Raw genomic sequence first — 8,994 nt, 5'->3', positions numbered from 1 at the left:
GCTTCCTGTAACTGTCAATGAGACATCTGCACCTCTCAGCAGGTATTTTGGCCCACTCCTCATGAGCAAACTGCTCCAGTTGTGTCCGGTTTGAAGGGTGCCTTTTCCAGACTGCATGTTTCAGCTCCTTCCAAAGATGCTCAATAGGATTGAGGTCAGGGCTCATAGAAGGCCACTTTAGAATAGTCCAATTTTTTCCTCTTAGCCATTCTTGGGTGTTTTTAGCGGTGTGTTTTGGGTCATTGTCCTGTTGCAAGACCCATGACCTGCGACTGAGACCAAGCTTTCTGACACTGGCTAGTACATTTCTCTCTAGAATTCCTTGATAGTCTTGAGATTTCATTGTACCCTGCACAGATTCAAGACACCCTGTGCCAGACGCAGCAAAGCAGCCCCAGAACATAACAGAGCCTCCTCCATGTTTCACAGTAGGGACAGTGTTCTTTTCTTGATATGCTTCATTTTTTCGTCTGTGAACATACAGCTGATGTGCCTTGGCAAAAACTTCGATTTTTGTCTCATCTGTCCACAGGACATTCTCCCAGAAGCTTTGTGGCTTGTCAACATGTAGTTTGGCATATTCCAGTCTTGCTTTTTTATGATTCGTTTTCAACAATGGTGTCCTCCTTGGTCGTCTCCCATGTAGTCCACTTTGGCTCAAACAACGACGGATGGTGCGATCTGACACTGATGTTCCTTGAGCATGAAGTTCACCTTGAATCTCTTTAGAAGTCTTTCTAGGCTCTTTTGTTACCATTCGGATTATCCGTCTCTTAGATTTGTCATCAATTTTCCTCCTGCGGCCACGTCCAGGGAGGTTGGCTACAGTCCCATGGATCTTAAACTTATGAATAATATGTGCAACTGTACTCACAGGAACATCTAGTTGCTTGGAGATGGTCTTATAGCCTTTACCTTTAACATGCTTGTCTATAATTTTCTTTCTGATCTCTTGAGACAGCTCTTTCCTTTGCTTCCTCTGGTCCATGTCGAGTGTGGTACACACCATATCACCAAACAACACAGTGATTACCTGGAGCCATATATATAGGCCCAATGGCTGATTATCAAGGTTGTAGACACCTGTGATGCTAATTAGTGGACACACCTTGAATTAACATGTCCCTTTGGTCACATTATGTTCTGTGTTTTCTAGGGGTACCATCATTTTTGTCCATGCCTGTTTCATGAGTTTATTTTTTTACATAATTCTGTTGAAGCATGGTTGAAAAACAATGTCTGACTTTCATTGGTTAACATTTATAGAATTTTAATTTATTATTACTTTTGTCAGATTAAAGTTATTTCTGTGACCATTGTGACTTTTTCTTTCATTGACCAAAGGGTACCAACAATTTTGTCCACGTCTGTATGTCCTGCTATATAAGGGAACAGCAGCATGGTATACCTGGCCAATAATATCATCAGATTATAAGCTGTCTACCTAGATCAGGCATGTCAAACTGCGGCTCTCCAGCTGTTGTAAAACTACAACTCCCACAATGCCCTGCTGTAGGCTGATACCTGTAGGCTGTCCGGGCATGCTGGGAGTTGTAGTTTAGCAACAGCTGGAGGGCCGTGAGTTTGACATGCCTGACCTAGATAAACTGTTCATCTTTATTAGGTGTAAGGGCAGTGTCATCAACACAACAGAACAGATTAGCTGGGGGGGGGGGGGGGGGATCCAAGATATAGCTTTAATCAAAACAATAGCCAATGGCTAAAAGATTCTGTTTATGGCCTAGTGCAGTGATGGGCAAACTTCGGCTCTCCAGCTGTTATAAAACTACAAATCCCATCATGCCCTGCTGTAGGCTGATAGCTGTAGGCAGACTGGGCATACTGGGAGTTGTAGTTTTACAATAGCTGGAGAGCCACTGCTTGTGTATTTTAAAAAAATAACCTTTTATTATATTTTTTTTAAAAGCTTTATGAGCCTAACTTATTAAAAGAATATCAAAAGCTATGTAGTGCTATCTTATAGTTATTTATTTGTAGTTATAGTAGGGGGTGCGCTGTAGGTGGCTGATGTGTTACACAAAACCCACTGTGAGAGATACAGATTCTCTCCTTATAGGGGAGAAGGAGAATACGAGGGCTCTGTTTTTTGTCAGTTGCTTTTCACTGCAGTTAGTATAAGAAAAAGGAAGCTATTTTAGCTGAATAGCTGCTATAATGTACCTTTTGTATCTCAGGTGCTCGGTTAGTTTATTAGAGCCTGAGCAGAAAGTGTCAATATTGATTGCTGCTCTTTTAATAATTATTCTTAACAGCTTTATTATTTGCTGAATTAGTTGACATATATCGGTTCTTATAAATGCTAAGTTGTTACATTTACCCTAATGTTGTACTCATTAACTGTCTATTCTGCCTATCTAACTGTCCACCTTTGCCGAATTTAAACTTTCTATCTATCTTAACCACCTCACGTCCGCCCATAGGCTATAAACGTCCTATGGGTGGATGTTTACCTTTGAATGGACGTTCTGGAATGTCCATTCAGAGATCACAGCTGCACACTAATCGTTCAGCTGCAGAGTGGGTTGCCCACTGTCAGTGACAGCAGGGCAACCCAGATAGAAGGCAGGGACAGTTCCCAGGTGTCCCTGCCTTCTAGATCGCTGTATACAGATCATACGCTATGGGTCACTTTTTTGGAGTTTCAACTCTAGGGGTGCAACAGGGGGGCTTCAAATAGGACATGGTGTCAAAAAAAACAGTCCAGTAAAATCTGCCTTCTAAAAACCATATGGCATTCTTTTCCTTCTGCGCCCTACCGTGTGGCCATACAGCAGTTTACGACCACATATGGGGTGTTTCTGTAAACTACAGAATCGGGGCAATAAATATTGAGTTTTGTTTGGCTGTTAACCCTTGCATTGTTAGCGGAATTTTTTTTTTTTTGTATGGAAAATCTGCCAAAAAAGTGAAATTCTGACATTTCCTCTCCATTTTCCATTAATTCTTGTGGAACACCTAAAGGGTTAACAACATTTGTAAAAAATCAGTTTTGAATACCTTGAGGGGTGTAGTTTCTAAAAAAAAGGGGTGGTTTCTATTATGTAAGTCTCACAAAGTGACTTCAAACCTGAACTGTTCCTTAAAATGGGTTTTGGAAATTTTCAGAAAAATTTCAAGATTTGCTTGTAAACTTCTAAGCCTTGTAATGTTCCCAAAAAATAAAATGACATTCACAAAATGATCCAAAAATGAAGTAGACATATGGGTAATGTAAAGTATTACTATCTATTATAAAAGTAGATAAATAGAAATTTGCTAATTTTTCTAAATTTTTGGTAAAATTTGTATTTTTTTTAGAATTAAAAATGAAATTTTTTTACTCAATTTTACCACTGTCATGAAGTGCAATATGTTACGGGGAAACAATCTCAGAATGGCCTGGTTAAGTAAAAGACTTTTTTAAAAATTTTTTTTTTTTTAAAGGCTTTATTTTTCCATTTTCACAGAAATAAACAAACTTTAAATAGGGGAATAACCCCTTCAACAAGGTATAACCTTAAACATCACATTCAATTGACAGGTAAAATAATAGGGATTACATATAGACAAACATTTCTACAAATGCAAAGATTATAGTGTAATTCACATCAGTCATAAAGCAGAAGCATTGTCATGAAGTCGAATTGTTCCATTAAGACCTGTCTCCATCCATGCACACATTCATACTGGCAGTGACCTGGACATCTCAAAAACCCCTCCAGCCCCATTACACAGTGACCGAGTTTGCACTCAGCCAAATATCCCAGATTTTCCCAAATTTTTCCGGTACTCCCCTAGCTTTGTAAGTTAGCTTGTATACTGATAATGTGGCATTGATAAGCTGGATCCAATGAGACAATGTTGGTTTCTTGGGCAGTTTCCAGTTTAGCAGAATTGACTTTCTCGCATATAACATCAGCAACCTTTAAAGGATTTTGGTATGTTTAGTTGGAATAATACAGGTCCTTCTAAAAAAATTAGCATATTGTGATAAAGTTCATTATTTTCTGTAATGTACTGATAAACATTAGACTTTCATATATTTTAGATTCATTACACACAACTGAAGTAGTTCAAGCCTTTTATTGTTTTAATATTGATGATTTTGGCAAACAGCTCATGAAAACCCCAAATTCCTATCTAAAAAAATTAGCATATTTCATCCGACCAATAAAAGAAAAGTGTTTTTAATACAAAAAAAGTCAACCTTCGAATAATGATGTTCAGTTATGCACTCAATACTTGGTCGGGAATCCTTTTGCAGAAATGACTGCTTCAATGCGGCGTGGCATGGAGGCAATCAGCCTGTGGCACTGCTGAGGTGTTATGGAGGCCTTAAGCTCATCCAGAGTGTTGGGTCTTGCGTCTCTCAACTTTCTCTTCCCAATATCCCACAGATTCTCTATGGGGTTCAGGTCAGGAGAGTTGGCAGGCCAATTGAGCACAGTAATACCATGGTCAGTAAACCATTTACCAGTGGTTTTGGCACTGTAAGCAGGTGCCAGGTCGTGCTGAAAAATGAAATCTTCATCTCCATAAAGCTTTTCAGCAGATGGAAGCATGAAGTGCTCCAAAATCTCCTGATAGCTAGCTGCATTGACCCTGCCCTTGATAAAACACAGTGGACCAACACCAGCAGCTGACATGGCACCCCAGACCATCACTGACTGTGGGTACTTGACACTGGACTTCAGGCATTTTGGCATTTCCCTCTCCCCAGTCTTCCTCCAGACTCTGGCACCTTGATTTCCGAATGACATGCAAAATTTGCTTTCATCCGAAAAAAGTACTTTGGACCACTGAGCAACAGTCCAGTGCTGCTTCTCTGTAGCCCAGGTCAGGCGCTTCTGCCGCTGTTTCTGGTTCAAAAGTGGCTTAACCTGGGGAACCTGGGGAACCTGTAGCCCATTTCCTGCACGCGCCTGTACACGGTGGCTCTGGATGTTTCTACTCCAGACTCAGTCCACTGCTTCCGCAGGTCCCCCAAGGTCTGGAATCGGTCCTTCTCCACAATCTTCCTCAGGGTCCGGTCACCTCTTCTCGTTGTGCAGCGTTTTCTGCCACACTTTTTCCCTCCCACAGACTTCCCACTGAGGTGCCTTGATACAGCACTCTGGGAACAGCCTATTCGTTCAGAAATTTCTTTCTGTGTCTTACCCTCTTGCTTGAGGGTGTCAATGATGGCCTTCTGGACAGCAGTCAGGTCGGCAGTCTTACCCATGATTGCGGTTTTGAGTAATGAACCAGGCTGGGAGTTTTTAAAAGCCTCAGGAATCTTTTGCAGGTGTTTAGAGTTAATTAGTTGATTCAGATGATTAGGTTAATAGCTCGTTTAGAGAACCTTTTCATGATATGCTAATTTTTTTAGATAGGAATTTGGGGTTTTCATGAGCTGTATGACAAAATCATCAATATTAAAACAATAAAAGGCTTGAACTACTTCAGTTGTGTGTAATGAATCTAAAATATATGAAAGTCTAATGTTTATCAGTACATTACAGAAAATAATGAACTTTATCACAATATGCTAATATTTTGAGAAGGACCTGTATTGTTGACAAGACCTAGCAAACTAACTTCAGGTGCCACAACTGCTGGGAGCCCAGGACGAGCATCCAGATAGTAGTGTACCTGCGTCCAGAATTCAGCAATGACCGGACACTCCTATACCATGTGCATTAGGGTCCCCCTGCCATTATCACACCTTGTACACATATCTGAAGCAAGTTTATGCATGCGTACCAGTCTCACTGGGGTATAGTAGACTCTGAAAAAAACGCTGGCATAAAGTTTTTCATTTTTTCACCGGAGAGAGCTGGATTTTCTTCTTTCTTATATAGTAGACTCTGTAACCATTTCGTCTGAATCAGCTGATCCCGAGCACAGATCCCCGTCCCCCTCCAAGATGCCGACAGCTCCTTCTCATGACAATCCTCCAATGCAGGAATATCAGCCTTCCACTTAAGAAAAGCCCTTGTCATCGGTGAAGGAAGGGAGGATAGAAGGAAAGCATAAAAAGACGACACCATTTTAGTATGGTTTGCCCGTCTGGCAATTTTCTCTACTGCATTATATTCCAGCCCCAAACTGGGATTCGCAAGCATGTCTCAGTTAAAAAAATCTAAAAAGAGATGCTTGTGGCAGGTTATATTCCATTTGCAAGGTTGAGAAGGTCTTAAAAAACCCGTCTTCATACACTTGAGTCAGGTATTTGACGCCCTTTCGCGGCCAGAACTCAAAATCAAGCAGAGAAGTTAGTTCCCCCAGCTTGGGATTCCCCCACAAGGGCATCACTGGGGACAATATATTGCTTTCCTCTCTCCCCCCTCACCCCCGCAAAAGTATTCCACGCATTAATCACCCCCGCCATCAATGTAGTAAGATGTTTTACCGGGTACTTCCCTGCTCTATACACTAAGTTCGTCATAGCTTCATACGACCCCATGAGCGCCGCCTCCAATACCACCGCCGGGTTATAAGGGTCTGCCTTAATCCACAAAGCAGCATAATTTTGTTGCGTTGCAATGTAGTATAGGTACATGTCCGGAAGTGCCAGGCCACCTCTCAGTAGTAGCTTTAAAAGTATCCCTAGCTATGCGAGGAACTGAGTTCCACAAAAAGGGCGTTGGTAGGCGATCTAGTCGAGTCTGAAAATGAGATTTCTGCAAAGTTAAAGGGGTTGCTCTGTATACAGTAACTTGGGAACAAGGATCATTTTAAATATATTGATACGTCCTATCAGTGACAGTGGTAGCGCCTCCCAAGCTTTCAGTTTTTGCGAAACATATTTAACTACCGGGTTTATGTTTAAGTCTATAAACTGGGTGACATCTTTATGTATGACTATCGCCAGGTATGTGAAGTTACTCACCACCTGAAGTGACGACAAGGGTGATACACTCTGAGGGGAAAACTCATCAACTAAATATAATGCCGATTTGGTCCAATTGACCCGCAGCCCTGAAAAAGTTCCATATAAACCCACTATTTCTAGTAAAGCTTCCAAAGAATGGCCAACATCTCCCAAGTATATCAGCATATCGTCTGCATAAAGCGAGATCTTCTCGGATATACCTGCAATGACCCATCCTTGTAATCTATTACTACCTCCTATATACACACCGATAGCGGTTCCATTACTAAAGCAAACAGAAGGGGTGACAAAGGACATCCCCTGTCTGGTGCCCCTTTTCAGCGCAACCGGATTGATCCATGCCTACTATCGAGGAAATGACTGACGCCAATCTACTAGCCAACACCTTAGCCAATAGCTTAGCGTCCGAATTTATCAATGATATGGGCCTATATGAACCACGTTGATCCGGAGGCTTCCCCGCTTTGTGTATGACCACTATAGTAGCTTCATGGAACGATGCTGGCAGGGCCCCACCCTCCAGAGTGTACATAAATAGTTTGCTGATCCTCTGACTCACTTCCTCAATCTGGAAATTATACCACTCCACAGGGAAACCATCCAGACCAGGAGTCTTTCCTTTTGCCATAGATAATATGGCATGTTGGATTTCCTGCGGGACAATGGGGCCATCTAGTAATTGCTTCTCTGAATGTACTAGCTCCGTCACTTGGATAGTATCCAGAAAAAGTGCCATCTCCCCTATGGTTTTAGTAGTTTTAGAGGAATATAAGGTGGCGTAATAACTAGCAAATTGGTCACATATTTCCTCTGGTGCAGTAAAGACTACACCCTACCCATCCCTAATAGCTGGTACTACTGTTAGTGGGACTTCTGTTTTAGCCAGATACGCCAAAGCTATCTCACTCTTATCTCCTTCAGAAAAAATGTTTTGCTTCTGAACCATGAGGCGCTTCTCTGTAAATTCAGTGAGGTATAAGTTGTATTGTCTTTGAGCTAGAAGCCAAAGTGAATGATGCTCTGGCGTGGGGTCATCTACATATGCTTTTTCTGCAACCTCTAACTTCTCTAATTTCACCGACGAAGAGAGCAGTTCCGTCCTGTGTGTTGCTATCACCGCTAATAATACCCCTCTCAAGACAGCCTTACTTGCGTCCCATACCACCAGTGGATTGGAGGAGCCCTCGTTAACTTCCCAATATGATGAAATAGCTTCCCTGGACGTCTAGCCACTTTGGATTCAACCGCCAAGTAGAACGTGGCCTACTGCTCGGCAATGTAAGGACTATCAAAGGGGCATGATCTGAGATACCCCTCGGCAGATACTCTGCAGCCTTCACCCATAAAAGCCCCTCATGATTTGTGAAAGCCAGATCTATACAGGACAATGCATTGACAGAGGTCGAGTGACAGGAGTATTGCTTTGCATCAGGATATGTTTCTCCATTTCTCCGTCAAATTATGTGCTTGCGCCCAATATAGTAAAGCGGGGTTGTGCCTAGGAGAAGGCCTAAGTCTATCAAGATTGCTATCTAGCGTGGCATTAAAATCACCCAATATGAACAAGGGAGCTGCAGGCAAAACAACTACTATGGCCATGATTTAATCAACCACTTCCCTCTCAAATGGTGGGGGTACATAAATACCTACTATTAAGACATCACAACCTCTAATGTTAGCCTGCAACAGTACATATTTCCCTGACGGATCAATGTGCACAGACATCAGCTGAAACAGAAGAGTCTTACTGACCAGTATGGAAACTCCTCTAGCGTAGTTGGAATAAGTCGCATGATAAACAGATCCCACTCATGGTCTTTTAACCGCCAGCACTTTTTGACCCCAGCGGTGAGTTTCCTGAAAAATAAGGTTAGGTTATGCTTCTTAATGTAATTAAACACTAGCGCTCTTTTAACTTTGTCATTGAGTCCCCGGACATTCTAGGAAATTAGCTTACATAGGGCCATTGTTGCTTAAGAGATATATCCCCTTCTCCAGATCCTTCAGCATCACTGCCCCATTCACACACACATACATTCCAACTTGTATCTAATGTAGAACATCCCAACCTGCACCCACCCTGCCCAGACATCCCCAACTTGTCTAAGCTTCTATATCCC

The sequence above is a fragment of the Bufo gargarizans genome, chromosome 1, assembly GCF_014858855.1.
Source record: "Bufo gargarizans isolate SCDJY-AF-19 chromosome 1, ASM1485885v1, whole genome shotgun sequence".
In the NCBI taxonomy this organism is placed as follows: domain Eukaryota; kingdom Metazoa; phylum Chordata; class Amphibia; order Anura; family Bufonidae; genus Bufo; species Bufo gargarizans.
This window is presented reverse-complemented; position numbering follows the sequence as displayed.